The sequence below is a fragment of the Macaca nemestrina genome, chromosome 18 (genome assembly GCF_043159975.1).
Source record: "Macaca nemestrina isolate mMacNem1 chromosome 18, mMacNem.hap1, whole genome shotgun sequence".
In the NCBI taxonomy this organism is placed as follows: domain Eukaryota; kingdom Metazoa; phylum Chordata; class Mammalia; order Primates; family Cercopithecidae; genus Macaca; species Macaca nemestrina.
The window spans coordinates 12877424-12899797 of record NC_092142.1 but is presented as its reverse complement, the minus strand read 5'-3'; the positions used below and the strand labels follow the sequence as shown (position 1 = coordinate 12899797).

Sequence of the window (22374 nt, the reverse complement as noted above, 5' to 3'; positions counted from 1 at the left end):
TTAATAAACAATTTCTGTGTTCTCTTGAAAAACTAGGATGCGTGGGACACAATGCCGAGGTGGGCGGATCACCTGACGTTGGGAGTTCGAGACCAGCCTAACTAACAAAGAGAAACCCCGTCTCTACTAAAAATACAAAATTAGCCGGGCATAGTGGCACATGCCTGTAATCGCAGCTACTCGGGAGGCTGAGGTAGGAGAATCGCTTGAACCCACGAGGCAGAGGTTGTGGTGAGCCAAGATGGCGCCATTGCACTCCAGCCTGGGTAACAAGAGCGAAACTCCATCTCTCACACACACACACACACACACACACACACACAAACCTAGGATGTATGGTAGCATGGCCCCACCCATAGGTCCATACCAGCCTGGGCTGTGCAGCGTGGCCCCAGAAGGCAGGCACAGGTTCCCAGGTCTGAGCAGTTTCCACCACTCAGGGATCAGGGACTCTGTGCTCCAGAACCCCCTCACTCATCGTGCAGCCCCCACCACCCCCGTGTCTGCTTGGTGTTTGTGGGCAGGGCCAGCTTGCTTGGTGTGCAACCCCAGCTGTCGCAGAGGGTCCACACTGGTGAGCTGCTGCCCACCTTGACATTCTCATTAATTTGGAACCAGGGGCTCCACACTGTCACGTTGGCCTGGGCCCCACACATTCCATAGCCAGTCCTGCTTTGTGCATCTGTGTTAATAGCCCCTGGCTTGTAACAAAGACATCCTGGGCAGTGAGCGTCAGGGCCGGGAAAGGCTTTCTCTGAGACAATCATGCTCCTTCTGGACTGAAGACCAAGCAAGGTGAAGAAACAAAGAGCTGAGAGAAGGCAGTGGAGGAACGGGGTCTTTCCAACCTCACAGAACACAAGGAGGAATGTTCTATGACGATTGCGTGAAACAGATCAGGAAACTGCAGTCTGCAGTGGGCCTTGGTACCTCACCCAGGAGGCCCATAGATCGGATGTGGCACTCGTCTCTTCTCTCCCTGTGCAGGCACAGAGCTGGCCCAAGGCAGGGGCTCAGTCACAATCTGTCAGCACCTCGAAAAACTGCCTAGCATCACGTGCCCTGGTCCCAGGTGAAGAGTTCCCACAGGCCAGGTGTGGCGGCTCATGCCTATAATCCCAGCACCTTAGGAGGTTGAGGCAAGAGGATCACTTGAGTCCAGGAGTTTAAGACCAGCCTGGGTAACATAACAAGGCCCAATCTCTACAAAACATTGAAAAAAGTAGCCGGGCGTGGTGGTGTGCACCTGTAGTCCCAGCTACGTGGGTGGCTGCAGCAGGAGGATTGCTTAAGTCCTAGAGGTGGGGTGTACAGTGAGCTATGATCACACTACTGCACTCCAACCTGGGAGACAGTTAGACCCTGACTGTATTAGTCCATTCTCACACTGCTATAAAGAACTACCTACTGGGTAATTTATAAAGAAAAGAGGTTTAACTGGCTCATGGTTTCGCAGGCTGTACAGGAAACATGGTGGGGAAGGCCTCAGAAACTTATAACCATGGTGGAAGGCAAAGGGGACGCAGGCACGTCTTACGCGGCTGGAGCAGGAGGAAGAGAGGGAAGGCGGAGGTGCCACATACTTTTAAACAACCAGATCTCATGAGAACTCACTGTCATGAGAACAACAAGGAGGAAATCCACCCCCATGATCCAATCACCTCCCACCCAGCCCCACCTCCAACACTGCGGATTACAATTTGACAGGAGATTTGGGCAGGAACACAAATCCAAACCATATCACTGACTCTAAAAATCAAAATCAGAATAAAAAGAAGAGAAGAGTCCCTACAAAGCCCTGCCAAGGCCCCGAGCATGGCAAGAAGAGTCTTTCTTAAGTGGTGCCTCTGAGCCAGGGTTGGCAGATTTAGCAAATGAGAATACAGGGCACCCAGTGAAATTTGAACTTCAAATAAATAATGAATAATTTTTCCGCAAAAAGTATGTTCTATGCAAGGAAACCTTTCCATGCACTATTTGCGATACACTTATACCACAAAATTATTGGTTTATGTGAACTTCCAATTTCACTAGGCATCCTTATATTTTCTCTGGCAAGCCTCTTGTGACCACCAGGTGGGAGATGGAACCGTGGAGCATCTATGCCAGCAGGGGTCCCTCAGGGCCACTCCAAAGTCACAACAAAGTCTTCTCGTCCAAAGCCACCTCTGATGAGCGGCCTCAGTGGGGGACCTTTCTCCAGAGGGGTGGCAGCTCTCAAACACTGCTGAGAGCCACTCCAGTGTCACCATCAGTCCAGCTGGTGGCTACAATCTCACAGCCTGGCAGGAGGTGGGCTATGTACGAATGAGAGAAGACATTTAGACAACGTTGTCCCAGGATCCTACAACCCAAGCTGGGGCCTCTGCTCACCCAGTCTGAATGCTGGTTCTGCTCCTTGGAAGGCAAGTTTCAACCCACCATTAAACAATGAGATGCTTTTCCTTGGAAGGTGGTTAACATGCCAGGTTAGTGCCCAATGGAGCTCATGAAGCCTAGTTTTTCATCTGCACAAGAAACCCTCGAGGCAGCCTGGGAGACTCTACCACAGGAAGACAAGAAATGAGCTCATCAGCCCTGAAAGAACTTGTGAAGGTTTTTCTTTTTTTTTTTTGGAAGGGAAATGCTCAAAACATTAAAGCAATGAGGAGCGATCAGAGATGGTCCTTCCTGCTGTATGTGGGGTGCTGCTACAGAGCCCAAGGAAGGTGACCCTCCCACCCCCAAAATGAAGGTTAGAGAATTCCATCCATGAGTCTGATCTGCCTCTCTCACCCGGGTCTCAGAGGCCCCTGGAGGAATCCCAAGTCCCTTCCAAGTGCTCACCCCTCACAATAGCGGCTCCCTGGAAACCTAAGCCAGGTTCTGCTCTAAGAACATCCAATATGGCAGCAACTGAAATTTTTTGAAAATCTGATTTATTTCAATAATTTTTGGGGGTACAGGTGATTTCTGGTTACATGAATGAGTTTTTTTGTTTTGTTTTTGTTTTTGTTTGAGACTGTGTCTCACTCTGTCGCCCAGGGTGGAGGGCAGTGGCATAGTCTCGGCTCACTGCATCCTGCGCCTCCCAGGTTCAAGCAATCCTCCTACCTCAGCCTCCCAAGTAGCTGGGATTACAGGCACACACATAGCCATGCCTGGCTAATTTTTGCATTTTTAGTAGTGACGACTGGTCTCGAACTCCTGACTTCAAGTGATCCGCCCACCTCAGCCTCCCAAAGTACTGGGATTACAGGCATAAGCTACTGCACCCGGCCTTGAACGAGTTCTTTAGTGGTGAATTCTGAAACTCTAGCGCCCCCTTCACCTGAGCAGTGTGCATTGTACTCAAATATGAGGTCATTTATCCCTCACTCCTTTCCCTACCTCCCCCACGCCTGAGTCCCCAAAGTCCACTATATCACTCTGTATGTATTTGCATGCCCGTAGCTTAGCTCCACTTATAAGTGAGAACACACGGGATTCGGTTTTCCATTCCTGAGTTACTTCACTTAGAATCATGGCCTTTGGCCCCATCCAAGTTGCTGCAAAAGACATGATTTCGTTCCTTTTTATGGCTGATAGTATTCCACGGTGTACATACACCACATTTTATTTATCCACTGACGTCTGTGACATCTTCACTCACACTCCGTTCTCAGAACTTCCCCTGCCCTGTATCGCTACAGCACATCCAAGGCTGGTCACTGAATTTCAGAAAGGTGAGGCACTTGCACAAAGGGTCAAGACTAGCAGGTGGCTGAGCAGGCCCTTCCATCAGGCAGCCTCCCCCAGTACAGAAGACAACTTTCAGCCCTCCACAGAAAAACCCATGGGTTCCTCTACACCAGGCTTCCCCAAAGCGAGGTTCACTTCTTTGAGATCCTACTTCTAGGCTGGCTTTAGCAGAAGCCGTTTGCCCTGTGAAAAGGAGGAAGCCTGACACCCGGGTGCAACGGCAGGCAGGGCTGCCTGACTCATTCTCCACCCCGGGCACTTTTCCCTCAGGTCTCACTCTGACCCTAGAGGTGCAGACACCTTGGCCTGAATTGCAGCACAGGACTCGGCAGAAGGTGACCTGAGAGGTGTGGAAGATCCAAGAATAATTCATGGAAGGCTATATTCTCGCCTGTGACTGTGTTTTGTTTTCTTACATTTATATTGTGAATGGTTTTTTTTTTTTTTTTTTTTCCGGGGGGGACAGGGTCTCGCTCTGTCACCCAGGCTGGAGTACAGTGGTGCAATCCCTGGTTCAAGAGATTCTCCTGCCTCAGCCTCCCAAGCAGCTGGGACTACAGGTACGCTCCACCATACCTGGCTAATTTTTGTATTTTTAATAGAGACAGGTTTCGCCATGTCAGCCAGGCTGGTCTCGAACTCCTGACCTCAGGTGATCCACCTGCCTCGGCCTCCCAAAGTGCTGGGATTACAGGTGTAAGCCATCACGCCTCACTGAAAAAATTTAAATAAGGCAAAAAGCAGTGCAAATTTTAATGAATCCCCACAATACTTTGTCTGAAAAGTCTTAACTCTTTTCCGTATTTATGTCATCATTTTTATGTTCTCGCTAAGGTGTTTTAAGATAAATTATAGTCATGACATTTTACTCCTAAATACTTTGGTGTGTATTTCTGAAAAATTAACAACATTTTCCCATTTAAACGCAACGGCATAATCACCTCTAACAAAATTAATGATGACTCGTTGGTGCTATCTAAGACCTAGCCCGTGTTTAAACGTTTCAGTTTTCTTTTTTTTTTTTTTTTTTTTGAGACGGAGTCTCACGCTGTTGCCCAGGCTGGAGTGCAGTGGCGCGATCTCGGCTCACTGCAAGCTCTGCCTCCCGGGTTCCCGCCATTCTCCTGCCTCAGCCTCCTGAGTAGCTGGGACTACAGGCGCCCGCCACCGCGCCCGGCTAATTTTTTTTTTGTATTTTTAGTAGAGACGGGGTTTCACTGTGGTCTCGATCTCCTGACCTTGTGATCCGCCCGCCTCGGCCTCCCAAAGTGCTGGGATTACAGGCTTGAGCCACCGCGCCCGGCCCTTAAACGTTTCAGTTTTCACAAGTGCCTGCTGCTTCTGGAATTTTAAAAGAGGAGTTACAGGGCACCTCTTTATCTATCCATTCTTTAAGAGGTTGAATGCAACACTGTTCAGACTGGATTCCCCCTGGGATCACCTGGGTTCTGACCTTTTGGGGGACATGGTGCCACCATTTTCACCACAAGCTGCTCACGGAGGTCCACAGACTAAATGTGACCCACAGGTATGTTTTGTATGGCCTGAGTAACGCTATGAAACATTAAAACTAGGAGATTTCTGCATAAAACCCAGATTTCTGGCTTCCCTTTAAATAATGAGCAGCCCTGCCAGTGGGTACGGGCTAAGCCAGGAGTGCCTAATTAGCGGACCACACAGCACTGTCACTCTGCCCAGCCTGGTCCCCTGCCTGGTGGCCTCTGTGATCCAGTGCATTTGCAAGCCCTGGTTTATACCCCTTGCACAGGCAGTATGACCAGCCAAGGCCCTAGAAATGCATCCCAGAGGCTATACTGCATCTACTTCACATCATAAGTGACATTCCCTGGGACTGTCAGAGACCTGCGGTACCATTTACTGGCTCGGTGGGAATGCGTGGAAATCCCTTGGAATCTGTTTCTCATCTGCAGGATAGCGATGGGGTACACCTACCCCACTGGTAATAACCCAGGCTCAGCACCTGGTAGCCGACATGGCCCATCAGGCCAGGTGCTGATGATCCACGGATGTTTAGCTGGGATCCTTTTCCTCCAGGAGTTGAAATGTGCAGGAGGGGGTGGGGACAGGCTGGGGCAAGTGCTGCAGTAGAACCCACTGGTGCTCAGGGAAGCTCGCAAGGAGGAGTGTATATGTTTGCAGGAGGGCTGGAGGGACCGCTTCACTCTGAGGAAGCAGCCTTGGAAGCCGGTGCTTTAGCTCCTGGAGGAAAGACATGTGGCCATCAGGTGGTCAAGGTGGTGCCCTGGGGGTGGGGGAAGGGCACGCCAAGTGGAAAGAATAGCAAATGCAAAGAAGAAACGCCCAGGCAGAAGGAGCTTGGCTTGCTGGAACAGGAGGCAGCCCGCGTGGCTGGGTTTAGGAGCTCCAGAGGTGTAAGACTGCAGTGTCAGCAGTAAGACGGTGCAGAGCCACGGAGACCAGGCAACAAAGCCAGCGGGAGGTGGGAAGCAGGAGGTCGATGATCTGATAAACACTGAGAGGGAATGCTTGGGGACAGTAGGCTGTAGGCAGCTTAGGCAGAGAGAGCTCTCAAAACTCCATCACGACCCTTTGCTATTGGAATTCTTCAATGGCTCCCATGCACTCCGTCCATCTCCCAGGACACATGACTAAACTCCCAGCATGGCTTATGGGAACCTTGCCATGTGGCCCCAGCATGCCTTGCCAACCTCTCTTCATGTCACCTTCTCCCCAACGCCTCCCACGCCGACCCTCACCAACACCGTAATATGTTAGCAGCCCAGAATTTCTTCTCATGTCCAGCATACAATCTCCTGATGTCTCCCATCTCTGTCTGGGATGTCCCCCTGGCCCAGAAGGCCTTGCCATTTTGGTCTTTGCTCCTGTGCCACCACCTCTGAGAGAACTCTCGGGACATGCCAGTGGAGGGGGCCCAGGCTCTCTCTGATCCAGTCCTCGTTCTCCCTTCTTCAAAGCACTCGGTGCTTCCTGGGATAGTCTCATTCCTTCACTGTGGGCCTCTTGCTCGCTCCTCCACCTCCCTTGCTGGACGGTAATTCCACCAAGGCAGGGACCTTATCTGTCTGGTTCATCCCTTTATCTCTGGAGCCTAACACAGTTCCTGGAGATCCCAAGAGGCTCCATACACATTTGTTGAAAGAACAAATACCTGTTGGGGATAAAATCAGGGAAGGCCAGGCAGGCCACAGGAAGAATGGCCTGGAGGGTGTTGCCAAAGTCCAGAGAGAGAGAACAAAGACGCCTGGTGGTGGAGCAGACAGACTGGTCTGGAAGGCAGCTCCCTGGTTCCAAAGAGAGCCGAACACCAGGGAGCAAGTGAGTGAAGGCGGGGAACTAGGCCTTCAGAGGCCCCCTCTGTCACATGGACCTCCCAGGAGGAGATGGGACATCCGGGAAGGGGCCCTGACCCCCTGAGGAGTGTCCAGCTCTTAAAGGGCCATGAGAGATCTGTGAGTTTTCTGGTTGGGCTCCTGGGGCCGCAGCCAAAATTCAGATGAGAAGCCACAGGACTGGAGGCAAGCCCAGCGCACGGAACCTGCCAGACTCCTCTGGGGGCTGCCTAATGAGTCCTCGCCGCCCGTGGCCCTGCTGTCACTCTGCGGCATTCCTATCGTAACACCATCGTCAATGATGCCTGAGAGCTATTCATACACGGCACTGGGAGTTGGGCCTCGCTTTCAAAAAGAACACTCAAGATGATTTTCATAGGAGTATTTTTCTTCCCTCCAAAAAAGGTTAATTTTATTTTGAGCTTCAAGAAGATAAAGATATCATCAAATGAAGAATAGCTATTTTTAAAACGATGGAATGCTGTGAACAAGACGACAAGGCTCCTGGAACCAATGCTCAGGCCCTGCCCCCTGTATTTCCCCGAATTTTGTTTCCTGGCTCGTTTCTGACAAGTGTGTCTTTGCAATGCGTGTCCCGCTCCCCAGCAGGCCCTTCCTCGGGAGCCGCACCTCATGTGAGCTATGGGACAGACAGAGGTGATTCTGCATTTCCAAAGTTCTTTTTCTTTTTATCAAGGAACATCAAGGTATTTTGTAAAATAAAAAGGTCTGGTCTATCGGGAGTAGCAGGCAGCTCAGCTCCCTTAAGAGATACCTGCTTTGGAGTCAGCTGATCTTGTAACTTGTCACTGGCTAGAGAATTCTAGAATATCGATGAGACTACCAAGGACCCCAGCAACAAGGCCTCCTGGCTATGAGATTCCATCCTGCACTTTTTTTTTTTTTTTTTTTTTTCTGAGACAGGGTATCTCTCTGTTGCCAAGACTGAAGTGCAGTGGTACAATCATGGCTCACTGCAGCCCTGACCTCTAGAGCTCCAGCAATTCTCCTGCCTCAGCCTCTAGAGTACCTGGGGCTACAGGTGCACACCACCATGTCTGGCTAATTTTTAAAGTTTTTGTAGAGATGGGGTCTCGCTATATTGCCCAGGCTGGTCTTGAACTCTTGGGCTTAAGCAATCCTCCCTCCTCAGCCTCCTAGAGTGCTGGGATCACAGGTGTGAGCCACCACACCTGGTCTCGCACCCATTCTGATGAGCCTGGCTCACCAACCACATTTCTTCTTTCTGGGCACAAAGACCGGGCTTCCCAGCATGCCTTGCAATTAGACGAGAGCCATAGGCTGACTTCTGGTTAATGTAAGGTAATGGGAGTTGGGGCAGGCCACGTCCAGGCCTAGCCGAAAAAAGGAAATTCCCTGCGATTCTCTCCTCCCCCGCTTCCCCTTCCCCTTCCTCTGGGAGTGTGTAGCCCACACGTGGAGAAAGGAGGGGCCGCCTGATCTACAGTGGACCGTGACATGAATGAGAAGTTAACTCGTGGTGTGCCATCGAGTTACAGATTTACGCCCATGCTGGTTACTGGCACCCGCATTAACTGTGCTAGCTTTTGCATGGCTAACTCAGTGACTCTCTGCTGCATGCCTGTGTGTGTCCAAGGTACTGTGCCTTGAAGGAACGTACTGGCAAACAGATGTGGCCCCTGCCCTCCGGAGCTTAGATCCAGTAGAGCCAACAAGCAGATACGTGAACACATCATAAAGAGAGCTGGGACAGAGATGGACTTGGCTTGGGTGGCTAGGACAGGAAAGCACCTGGGAGGAGGTGGCTTCGGAGACGAGACCTGAAGATTCAAAGGAAGCAATGCAGGAAGCAGAGAGGCCGGCAAGGATGCAGCCAGCCAGGCAGGACACGCTGGCAGCCGGGGAGGCAAGGAGAAGTGAATGGGTTTGAGTTCTATTTCAGAGCTCACTGATCTATTTCAGGAGTGACTTGCTGATGTGTTGCAATAATTCATTTGCTCATTTAGCTATCCAGTCACATATATTCATGTGTTGATTCATTCAGCATGCATTCTTTGGGGGTCTACTGTGAGCCAGACACTTCCAATAAAAAGACCAATGAGACCTGTGGATCCTGCCTTCGTGGAACTTACAGTCAGTTGGAAAAGACATCCAAAGCGATCATTACAAAACAGTGTGACAAAGCGACGACACACGCCTGATGAAGGGCTACACAAGGTAGCCCTTCTCTTCTCCCGTGGGGGAGAATGGTGTGAGGTGCCTGATCTGAATGGGGGTCAGGGAGCCCTCCCAAAGGGCTGTGGGACATAATAATGACTGCCGTCATTATTAGTAGCAGCAGCAGGAGGAGCTGTTACTAGCAACATTTTTCGAGTGCTTTCTCTGCCAGGCACTGGGCTAGGCACATCTATGCTTACACATCATTTCATTTATCCTCAGCAACCCATTGAGAGATGGCTTTCTTTTCTTTTCTTCTTCTTTTTTTTTTTTTTTTTTAGTTTTACTCTGTTGCCCAGGCTGGAGTGCAGTGGCACAATCTCGGCTCACTGCAACCTCCGCCTCCCCAGTTCAAGTGATTCTGCTGCCTTAGCCTCCTGAGTAGGAGGGATTACAGGCGCATGCCACCACCCCCAGCTAATCTTTCTATTTTTACTAGAGACGGGGTTTCACCATGTTGGCCAGGCTGGTCTCAAACTCCTGGCCTCAAGTGATCCGCCCGTCTTGGCCTCCCAAAGTGCTGGAATGACAGATGTGAGCCACCGCGCCCGGCCAAGAGAGGAGCTTTTTCATGTTCCCATTTCAGAAGAAGGAAGCTGACACTCAGAGGCGCCCAGGTCCACAACTCCTTGAGTGGGTGGGTGGAGACAAGAATTGGCCCCAAGAGGCCTGATTCCAGAGCCAGTGCCCTTATATCCACTCTGCTCTAAGACAGTGGGAGAGAAAGGTGGCTCCAGGGCAGGGAGGAGCCTGAAGATGCCAAAGACAGTAGCTTAGAGGGACCACAAGATTCAGAAGCAGAGGGGCCTGGGGTACGGGGAGCTGAGGCAGCCCTGGGAAGCCACATGAGAGAATCTGGACTCTATCCAAGGAGTGACAAGCATTTTAAGCCAGAGTAAGAATCAGCTATTCCTGAGACTGGAAACAGCTCTGAGGCTTCAATTTTTAAAAACCACTCTGTTTTATCCCTGGAGCATTGAAAATCTGCCTTTCTTCCTTCAAGCATTAGCCAGCTGGGAGGAGTGGAGCTCATCTAAACCAAAGACCCAATTCTGCTACCCTGGGATGCAGGGAGCGAGCCGCAATCCACGGCAAATCCATGCCAACCTGTGAACTCTGCTTTATAACTGGGGGTGCCTGGGCTCCCAGCACCCAGGCCCGAGCAGTTGTTTCTGGGGAGTCCATTGCGCAGTTGCTAATTGGGAAGCTGACGAGAGAAAATCCTGTTATTGCCACTTTAAAAACTCTCGACAGAGACATCTGAGAGAAACAAATAGTCGGGCATGGTGACCCTCACAGCAGTGGCTTCCCAAACATCACGGAGCTCCTTTTATCAGCTGCTGACTGGGTGCTCTTAGTAAAGCTTCACGAAGTGGCCTCCCCTGATTAACTTGGGGAAAATAATACAATTACAGATTTCGAAAAGAAAACTGTTCTAATGTTTACAATGGGACTTGGCCCCAAATATTCATGAGGAAGGTCCTGAGGGTCCTATGTGGGCCAACCAGCGAGGTAGGGGCCTGGCTGAGGGGCTGGAACACGTCCTGTAGCTTGTTCACCAGGCCTTTTTCTAGGTGATCACTGCCTGGAATGTACCAGGCATGGACGGAAGAGGGGAGGGATGAAGTCATTATCTGAAGGCGTTTTGCAAGGGCAGGGAAGGGAAGGAGACAGCAGAGGAAGGCAGGGCAGGGAAGAAGAGAGGGGAGGAGGGAAGAGAAGTGAGTAGGGGGGAGGGAAGGGGAGGGGAGAGCAGGGCAGGGCAGAGGAAGGCTGAGGAGAAGAGAGCAGAGCAGCTCAGGGCAGGGCAGGGCAGGCAGGGGAAGGGAGAGAAAGGGAGAGGAGGGCAGGGCAGGAGGGCTAGGGCGGGAGCACTGGGAAGGGGAGGGAGCACTGGGGAGGGGAGGGAAGAAGAGGGGAGAAAACAAAGCAGGCTAGGAGAAAGGCAGGCACAGTAGGGCAGGGCAAGGGAGAGGGAAGAAAGGTATGGGAGGGAGGGGAGAGGAGATCAGAGGAAGGGAGGATGAGGGAGGGCAGGGTCAGAGAGGAGAGGAGAGAACTGAGGAAGGGGCGCGCAGGGCGGGATGCATGTCAAAGGCACCCTTGGTGGGACTCCCCTCCCATAAGCCTCTGCAGACACACTGCCTTGGAGGCCAGGGACACTGCTCCTCTGTGGGGACGAGGGAAGCGAGGCCCTATCGACTCTTTCACCCCAGCAACTCTGCGCTGCCACCATGTCCCAAGCAAGTGCTTTTGTGACGGACTGGGAAGGAAGGAGGAGGGGAGGAAACAGGCCTCGCCCTGCAGAGGCCATCGCGCCTTCGCTCTCCGGACATTGATTGAGTCCATGGGATCAGATTCGGTCCTCCACCTAAGCAGACATATCTTTGACTACCCTTCTGTGCGAGGCCCTGTGAGTAGAGGTGAACAGCACCTAGTTGTCCCCAAAGTCGTGAACGGTCTATGGTTCATGCACATACTCCAGCCTCCGTCAGGCACCCGTGGTAAAGAGAATCCATCAACCACCTTCATGTCCATGGGATGCCCACCTCCCTCCAGTACTGCTTGTGAGTCCCACAGATGAGAAGGGGCCAGCCAAGGGAAGAAGCAATGGCAAACTCCGGAATGACCCATGGGAGGCGGAAGGATCATTTGAGCCTGGGAGGTCAAGGCTGCAGTGAGCTGAGATCACATCACTGCACTCCAGCCTGGGCAACAGAGAGACCCCGTCTCAAAAACAAAAACCATCTGTCTATATATATATATATATATTCCCTGGGCCTTCCATGATGGACGTAAACAGTGATGGGGAGATTCAAGCTCCCTGCACAGGACGCGAGGGCCCTCACCATCCAGCTCCCACCTGCCTCTCCAGCTGCACCCTCTCACCTGGCACAGCTCTACTCCCTGGGCACTCTCACACCACTAAGGAGATGCTCACACCCCAAACTTAATCTTAGGGTCCAACGTAAATGCCTGCCTACATCCCCTGGGATGTAGCTGGTTGCTGCCTCCTCATCTGTTGAAACATCCCTGACTCTTCCCCATCTGCTGCAAGGCCCTCCAGGGTCCTCCTCATGACTGTATCTATCTTCAGTGCCCAGCACAAGGCGCACACCCCTCAGTGACTGTTTACAGCTACTGTGAACCGAGTCGCTTCTATGCGGCCCAACCATTTCCTCTGCCCTTCCTAACACCGTCCAGTGGTTTCTTGGCCCACCTACAACAAACTTCCAAGTTCTTAAGTCCTATAGGAGGCTGTGGGAGAGCCCGAGGCTTTGAGCTCAGCCCCATCGCTTTCGAGATCTTACTCTAAAGTTGCAGGGGAGGGGGCATGACAGATCATAGCCCCAATCCTGGGGCAGCTCAAGAGGGGAATACCCATGAAAGAGCTCGGAGACTACACCACGGCATTCACACGGTATCATTAAACTGTGCTAAATGTTAGAACAGAAAATAAAACCTGGTCCTGCATCTACAATGAGGATGTGCCCAAATCAAAACTTAACTGCAAACACAGGAAGGAGAGCATGTCTCTATTTCAGAAAAGGAAAAAGGGCTCCACATGGAGCTGAAGGCCCAGTTACACTCTTGTCACACGTGCTTCTCTTAACAATAATAGGCCCATTATCACCAGCTTCCTACATGCCAAGTGCGATGTGAAGTGTTTGCTTCCATTGTCTCAGCATACCCCTGCAACAGCTTTGGGAAATAGTAATATCCCCATTTGGCAAATGAATAAACTGAGGCTCCAAGAGATCCAGTGGCTTCTCCAAGGTGACCCAGCTGAGTTCAGAGCCACGTCTGCCTGAGTTCTGCACCTGAGCTCAGGAGTATGAGGCTGTCCTGCCTCTTAAGACCCATGCATTCATGACCACAGGAGACCTGCGGCTTTGCTAAAAACAGAAATTAAAAAATGACCTAGTCCTGCAGTTCACATAGGGTGAACCAAAATACCAGAGTTCTAAAAACTTACCTCCTGGCCCAGTGAGAAATACTTGTGGTTGGATGAAAACTCATCTTTATGTCTCAACAGAACCCCAGCCTTGAACCCAGGAGGCAGAGGTTGCATTGAGCCAAAATGGCACCACTGCATTCCATCCTGGGTGACAGAGTGAGACTGTCGGGGAGTGCTTTTGCTCAAGAAGGGCTGGATATGGCAGCCTGTCTCCCGACAGGCAGGAGCCCACCTGCGATGACTCTTCTACCCTCCATGGTGCTTGGCACAGGCTGGGCCCTCGGCAGGACACAACAAATGATTCCCATGGCAGGAAAGCTATGGGCTCTGTTGCAGCTAAAGCCTATTTTTTTCTTTGATTTTGACTTTGCAGCCAAGGCAGACTGCAGGCTGGACAGCTGGAGGATGGGGGAGGAGAGGAGGAAAAAGGCTAGTTCATGCTTGCTTTTTTTTTTTTTTTTTTTGACAGAGTCTCACTCTGCCGCCCAGGCTGGAGTACAGTGGTGCCATCTCGGCTGACCGCAACCTCTGCCTCCCGGGTTCCAGTGATTCTCCTGCCTCAGCCTCCCAAGTAGCTGGGACTAAAGGCCAGCGCCATAATGCCTGCCTAATTTTTGTCTTTTTAGTAGAGACGGGGTTTCACCATGTTGGTCAGGCTGGTCTCGAACTCCTGACCTCAAGTGATCCACCCATCTCAGCCTCCCAAAGTGCTGGTTTTGTAGGCCTGAGTCACCGTGGCCAGCCTCTTCCTTATGCAGTTTGGCCTCATCTGTTGAGACACCCCTGACTCTCACCCATCCGCTGCGAGGCCCTCCAGGGTCCACCTCATCCCTGTATCCATCTTCAGCACAAGGCACACAACCCTCAGTAAAACTACCATATTTTGGAGCAATCTATCAATATTTGGTCAAATGAGACACAGTAGAATACATAACCCTGTAATTCCACCTGGAGGATCTCTCCCAGAGGAATCCTTGTCCTGGGCCGTATGGGCTGCATCAAAGGAGACGCTGCCAATGCACACTCCAAAAATGGAATCAACAGTCCCAGAGGCAGAGTGCAGGTATGCACAGCCACATGGCTGCAGCTGCAATCTGGCACCGGGCGAACCAAGCCAAAGAATGAGGACCGAAGCACAATGCCACGGAAGGAAATGAAAAATACATGCAATGACCCAACATATTCTGGAAGGAAACAAATTTACAGATACACGCTGAGGCTACTGGAGTAGCTGCCTGTGGCAGGGAGAACAGGGACAAGAGGGGATAAATACAGGGCTCTAGAGTGACCAGTGAGGACAGCATGCCAGGAGCTAGTAACAGCATTCACTCATGTGGCAGAATGGAGGGATGGATCTATTTATTCATTCGTTCATGGATTTTGAGAGGCAAGCTCTCACTATGGTGCTCAGATTGTCTCAAACTCCTGGGCTCAAGCAATCCTCCCACCTTGGCCTCCCAAAGCGCTGGGATTACAGGTGTAAGCCACTACACTTGGTTTCACTCACATTTTGGTATCTGAGGTCCAAAGAGAAAAAACAAAAAGGAAAGATATTTTCTTGTCCATACCTGTTTACTGCCAGGACCCCCCCCACCTCCACGGGACCCAAAGATAGGATATGGGGTTCCGACATGTTCTGCCCTGAAAGAGCTCCCAAGGCCAATAATTCCAGAAGCCAAGACTGAGCTGTGGAATTCCACCCAGGAATTCCCAGTGCTCTCAGATACTCTACATTTCAGTCTTCCTGGGGATCCGCTCCCCGTGCCTCCCCAGCCCTCTAAGCAATTGCCTGGGTGGTGTGGGCCCTGGACATCTGAGGGGCTGGCTGGGCTGAGAGATGGCATGCCTGGTGCCCTTCCCTTGCCATCACCGAGTAAATGCCCTCCCCATGCCCTGAATCCCTTCACACTCAATTCCAAGTATGATGGTCACCCAGGGTCTGGGTTAGAGATTCTCAGAGACTTTAATGGAATTGGTGGTGGCATTAGGTGGGACCATCTCTAACTGCCTTAATTGTAGCTTCTACAACTAGCATAAATTCTTCACTGCAGAGGCCACAGGCTGAAATGGCTCAGTGGGCAGAGAGACCATAATGGAGACAAAATGTTAGCACCAGCCAACGTGTGTTGGATGCCAGGAACTGAGTAGAGGGACTTATGGACACTATCTCCAACCCGAACAACATTTCACAGATGAGGCTCAAAGGAGGTAAGTATCATGGCCAGGACCCCACAGTGAAGGGACTCCAGGGCCATGTTCTTTCCACTCCGCTTGGCCATTGTATGTCCCCAAGAAAGCTCCTTCAGGGTAGGACATGGCTAGGAAGGAACAAGTACCCTTCGAAGCCAGCCAGGAGAGAGAAGGTGGCGTGGCATTTGCACCCCTCCCTGGAGCTGATGGAGATCAAAGAAACCAGGAGTGAATCAGACACCCCAAAGACAATCCCATACTGCAATGGCCAGGCTGAAGGTATAAACTGCAGGAACAGAGGGTGCCAGGAACGCTGGTGAAGCGGGAGGGACGCTCTGGCGGACCACAGCCCTTTGAGAGCAGGAGCTCGCAGGGCCAGCTCTGTCTGCTTTTTAAGGGAAGCTGCAAATCTGGATCATTAGGCGAGATCTCTCCCTTCTCAGATCAGCTGGCAGCTAATTCAAATGCCTGAATATCACGGTACAGATCAAACAAAATATATCTGCAGGCCATCCAGAAGCAACAGAAAAAAGAAATCAATAGGCCATCAAAAACAGTCTGCAAGCTTGTTGCCGCCCCGCTGCTACAGTTCATCGAGCTGTGCTACTGAGAGGTGACAGCGGTCCATGCTTCTGAAGGCCAAGCACCTATCTACAGAAACAATCCAGACATGCTGGGAAGGGTGGGGCCCAGCTCGCCCTCCGGAGCAGGGCCGGGGATGTGTGACGGTGAGGCTTCTCTGGACTCCTCCCTGTGACTGCAACGGCTACAGACAGAACAGCCACCCGCCACAGCCCACCAGGCGCCATTCAAAATACGGCATCTTCAAAAACACTCTTCCCAAGAAGGTAGCGGTACCTCCAGTTTACAGGTAAGAACACTGAAACTCACAGAGATGAATTAGCTTGCCCATGGCCATGTTAACTAGCACCAGAGCTGGGATTTGAACCCAGGTTCACACGGCTTCCAGGCCCAGCTACTCAGCTGTCCCATTTGCCCCTTTGTTGACACAGGAGAGATTTGCAAAAGCTCCACTCAATTAAAAGCCCTTGACTTGGCCTTGACCATGTGCCTGGTGCCATGCTGGGAACTGGAGAAAGGAGACAGCAGGGCACAGAAGCGCCACCTGTCAGGGCCTTTGAGTTTAATGCAAACCAAATGGATAAGGGGAGGGAGGGAAAGGAAAGGGGTTATTTTAATGTCCTATGTCAGAGCATTACATACCCGAGACAAAGGTTCTGGAGTTTTCTCATAAGAAGGAAAGTAAAAAATAAATCAGGGCCGAAAAATGAATCATTCCAGCTGCAGTCAAGACATGTCCCAAGTCAGGTTCTTAGCTTAGTATCTGGCCCTTTGCAGAAAAAGGTTGTTAACTCTTACCCCAGGGGATGGTGAAGGCTCAGTATGGAAAGATCTGGGATCTACACACAAGCCACTCATCAACCACAAGCATCTAAACAATAACATCAACAAGAAACAGAGTCTGGCATTGCAATCTGTTACAGCAGCTAGCTCAATTCCAACACATATGGAAAACAGAACTGGGGAGGATGCGATTCTGCATTAGCCATTGACTGTCCAGATCTGGGACCACAGGGCTAGGACACAACTACCAGCAATGCCAGACAGGAGTCAAGCTTCTCCTTCTCTAACTATAAATAGCAGCTCGCATCTACTGAGGGCTTGCTCAATGCCAGGCACGGTGCAAAGTGCTTTGAAGTGATGGGAAAGAACCCAGGCCAGGAGTCAGACCCTCTGTATTTCAATCCTGACTCTGCCACTTACCAGGTCTACAGCCTCAGAAAGCATTTCAGTCTTATCACCTCTGAAAGAGGGATGATGACAATAGTTGCAGTGCCCAACACAAAGTAAGCACTTAGCTCACCTTAGCTATCATCATCTTTGTCAGGCCATTTAATTCTCACAATAACCTACAGGTTCCGTACAATCATTTTCCCCACCAGCAGGTAAGCATACAAGACATGGTCTTTGCTCTGCAGTTCAGAGCTCTGTCAGACAAACGAATGCAAAAATGACTGATGATCAGAAAACAGATACACACTGTTACGGACAAGCCTCAGGAAAGAGATTTGAAGGATGACAACGTTTCAGCTGGATTTGGTGGGTAGGTTGGGAGCAAAGTGTGGTTAGAATAACCTTTCCAGGCCGGGCAGACAGATTCCACCTCCTCAGCTGTCTTCTTCACCACCATTCCCTGACCATAGTTGACGTTCTTAAGCCTGACTTAAGCCCTTGATATGCTGCCTTTGCTGAACACGATTCTAAGAAATCACCTCTAGATAAAATGCTGGAAACCTCAGTGATTTCTTTCATCTTTCATTTCTTTCCTTTTGGGCAATCAAATAGCCAAAAGCCTTTTCAAGTCTGATTCTATTCCCTCCGTATCACGTGAGGTGCCTTTAATGAAGCTTAGGTGGTCAGAATTTATAATAGATAACTTTTCTTCTTCTAACTCTTGCCTGTCCAGCACACATCCCCTTCATGGCCCTGTTAGGAGCACTAGAATAATCCTTTCAAACATCTCCCACTTCTCATTTCCAGACGAAGTAGTTGGGGACAGACTACTCCTCCCTCCAGTTGCAGGGGCAGGCACAGGATTCAACCCAGCTTTTTTTTTAGGGTGTTCTGTCTCCCTGGACATAGTGATTGGCTCAAGAATGGACACACTGACCAGGCGCCGGTGGCTCACGCCTGTAATCCCAGACTTTGGGAGGCTGAGGCAGGTGGATCACCTGAGGTTAGAAGTTCGAGACCAGCCTGGTCAACATGGTGTAACTCCGTCTCTACTAAAAATACAAAAACTAGCCAGGTGTGGTGGCACACATGTGCAGTCCCAGCTACTCAGAAGGCCAAGGCATGAGAATCACCTGAGCCTGGGAGGCGGAGGTTGCAGTAAGCCGAGATCATACCACTGCACTCCAGCCTGGGTGACAGAGTGAGACTCTGTCTCAAACAAACAAACAAAAATTGAAACTTGTACTCTGAAAAACTACAAAATATGATCAAAAGAAATTAAAGAAGGCCTAAATAGAAAAAATTCCATGGTCATGGATGGGAAGACTTAATATTATGAAGATGGTGATACTCCTCAAATTGATTGGCAGATTCAACATCATTCCTTATCAAAACCCCAGTTGCCTTTTTTTTTTTTTCCAGAATCAATAAGCTGATCCAAAAATTCATATGAAAACTAAGGAATCCACAGAAGCCAAACTAATGTTGAAAAAGAACAAAGCTGGAGGACTCATACTTTTCAATTCCAAAAGCTACTACCTGTACAAAACCACAGTCATCAAGGAACCATGTGAAATGATTACTATGCTAATTGCTTCACCAGAGTAACCATTTTCCTATCTCTATATATCCTATAGCATCATGTTGCAAACCTCGAATATACAAAATAGGATTTTTTTTTTTTAAAAAGGAACTGGCATAAAGATGTTTAGATCAATGAAAAAGAACTGAAACTGTAGAATTGTGAGAAACTCTCACATTTATAGTCAATGGATTTTCCACGAGGATGCCAAGAAAATTCAATGTGGAAACAATAGTCTTTTTTCAAACAGGCCCTCACCAGACACCGAAATGCTAGCACCTTGATCTTGGACTTCCTAGCCTCCAAAAGAACGAGTATCTTTTATTTAAAAACCACCCAGTTTGTGGTATTTTGTCACAGCAGCCTGAACAGACTGAGATACCACCTGACCTGGCGATTCCACTCCTAGATGGAATGAAATAAAGAAGATAAACATTTGTCCACCCGAAAACACTGAGTGGGAGTCTCTCTTTGTTTTTTCCTTTATATTTTTTGTAGAGACAGAGCCTCACTATGTTGCCCAGGCTGGTCTTAAATTCCTGAGCTCAAGTGATCATCCTACCTTGGCCTCCCAAGGTCGCAGGAGTATGAGCCACTGTGCCTGGCCTAGGATTCTTCACAAAAGCCAAAAAATGGAAATAACTCCAATTGGTCTACCAACTGATGAATGAATAGGCAAAATATGGCATAGCCACACAATGAAATATTTGATGAGAAAAAGGAATGAAGTACAGCGGTCCTACTCATCCACAGGATACATTCCAAGACCCCTAGGGGATGTCTGAAACTGCAGATAGCACCAAACCTTATATATATATGTTATGTTTTCTCCTATACATACATACTTATGACAAAGTTTAACTTCTAAATAAGGCACTGTAAGAGATTAACAACAATAATCAAACAGAAGAGTTATATACTACAATAAAAGTAATGTGAATGTGGTCTCTCAAAATATCTGACTGTACTGTACTGTGGGTAACTGAAACTGCAGAAGGTAAAACCTTGGATGAGGGGGGTTACTGCACCGATACACGCCATGACACAGACAAACCTAGGGAACACGATCCTTCTGTGACTCACAAAAGACTTCACAGTGCATGATTCCACTGATATAACATTTCCAGAACAGGCAATCCTAGAGATACGGAAAGCAAGTGAGAGGTTGCCTAGGGCTGGGGGCTGGGGAGAAATGGGGAGAGGCTGTGTATGGATACAGAGTTTCTTTCTGGGTGATGAAAACATTCTAAAATTGCTCCTAGTGATAACTGCACGATTCTGGAAATATAGTAAAAGCCACTGAATTTGAGACTTTAAAGGGGTGAATTACCTGGTACATGAATTATATCTTTTAAAAAAGGAATGAAATTCTGTTATATGCTACAACAGGACTGAACCTTGAAAATACTCTACTAAGAAGCCACTCGGGAAAGACTACGTATTATACTATTCCATTGATAGGAAATGTTCAGAATAGGCAGATCCACAGATGCAGAAAACAGATGAGTGGTTGCTAGGGGTTGAGGTCCGGGGTTTGGCAGGAGAGGATGTGGTGACTGCCAAGTGGTACAGGGTTTCTTCTGGCGGTGATAAAAATATTCTAAAACTTGGGGTGATGGTTGCATAACTCTGAATATACCAAGAGCCACTGAATTGTGCATTTTAAATGGTTAAATTGTATGGTATGTGAATTATATCTCAATAAAGCTGTTTAAAATAAAAAAGAATGGACACATGACTCAGACAAACAGAACAAATGGAATCTAGTCCTAGGACTTTTCTGGGACTATTAGAAAGAAAAAGCTCTCTTTCTCAGCGAGCACTGCCAGGATAAGTCTGGGCCTGCCAGAGGCTCTAGCTTGAAGAAAGCCTCTCTGACAACGAATCTTACACAGAAAAAAAGTAGAGAGAAGGAAGGAGGGAAAGAATGAAGAGGAGGCCCCGTTCTGCTGAGATCGCTCCAGCCCTGTAGCCAGCTTTACCTGAAGCTGCACCATCTCTGGCTCTTTTCAATCACAGAAATCAAATTCCTCTCATGCCTTTGCTAGTCTAGAAGGAGTTTTCCTCAGCTTCTCACTGAAATGTTGACACTTCCTGGGCATCTCCCACTTATTGTTCTGGTCACAGACCTTCCTTCCCTGGGCTTCCCATTCTGGAGCCCCATCCTGCCCCTCAACACCCTGACTTCTCAGTGCATGGGCTTATCTGCAAAGCATCTTCCCACCACTCAGCAGCAGCCTCCCCTCAACCGCTTCCCCCACCTAGACTGCACCTGGAGCAGCTGCTTAAAAATAAACACGAGCGATGTTATTCTCTCCACAGTCTTCCCACCCTATTAATTATTTATCCAGCACCTGCTTCAAAAAAAGGAACTTAGCAGGGAAGGAACAGGAGGAGGAACTGGAAGGAGTGAGGCAGCTCAGAGCAGCAGTGGTGGGTGGCAGCACCCAGCAGGGTAGGGGCAGGGGGGTGTACAGTTGAGGCAACCCTGGGGGTGGGGGTGGTGGATGGGAGGGTCCTCTCTGTGGCAGTGGTGGAGCCCACTAGCTGCTTGTCAGAATGATGTTTTTAAGTTGACAAAATAAGACACACAGGATTAGGGAAAAAAGGCAGAAAAGCACATACTCTTAAATACAGGTATCAGAACTGTGATGCAGCAATGTGAGTGCTTCTTTGCAGATGCATTCAATAACAAGATCTACTGGCAGCTCTAATCGCTCCTGTAATTCTCAAGTAGTGACCCTTAACCATGAGCTTTAACGATGGCTGCAAACACCGCAGCAACTGCAATGTGAAACGAAAATACATGTGATTGCTTTCTATTGGGGACAAAGAAGGAGGCACCATTACTGCTATTAGAATTTGTCATCTAAGTTCACATTTAAAGTCCATGCTTCACGTAGAGGGTAGTGAGAATAAAAGTGTAAATCTTTTCCACTGATCATTTGAATTTCTTCCTCAGACCCCAGGACAAGAATTCATGGGCTAGAAGATCGGGCTGAGCCCCACAGCGGGCCACTCTGAACCTCAGTGAAGACACACTGAGGCACAGTAAGGTGACAGGCTGGTCTACACTGGCGTCAAGATTCAAACCCAAGTACTCTGACCCCAGAACCCACGCCCTCCTCCACCGCCCCTCACTACCACTGTCCCAAGGGAAGTAAATGCCCAAAGGAGACCTCATCAAACCCTATTTTGAGTTGCAGCCTCGGTTCCAAGCCTCGCACATCTGGACAGACCATGTTGCTTGCCCGGCTCAGAGGCGGTCCTGAGCCTGGACACTAAGCAGGTCCTGTGTTCTCACCAAGAACTAAAACCTTTCTATTGCAGTGGCAGGAAAAGCTGCAGGAGTCAGACAGAGAAGGCCTTGACTCTGTATCTAGTGTTGGGCTGGTGCAGGCCTGCACGTCCCCTGGTACCCACTCTGCCTGTTGCTTCTTAGCTGAACTGGATCACAGCCTCCACATCTCAGTGTGAAGGTCCCTAACTGACCCTGGGACTAACTCATGTTATTTGCTTAATAAGTAAACAAACAAACCCGTAAAATTCTCTGCTAGGCTGAAAATTCCATGAGGGCAGGAACCATGTAGATCTTTTACCACTGCCTTTTTTTTTTTTTTTTTTGAGACAGTGTCTCG

General features: G+C 49.6%; 1 protein-coding gene across 5 annotated transcripts in view; it reads right to left on the bottom strand.

The window, feature by feature from the left end:
* Positions 1-22374, bottom strand: part of LOC105467916 (sorting nexin 29) — a 590024-nt gene that overhangs the window by 52800 nt on the left and 514850 nt on the right. The gene's annotated exons all lie outside the window — the stretch shown is intronic.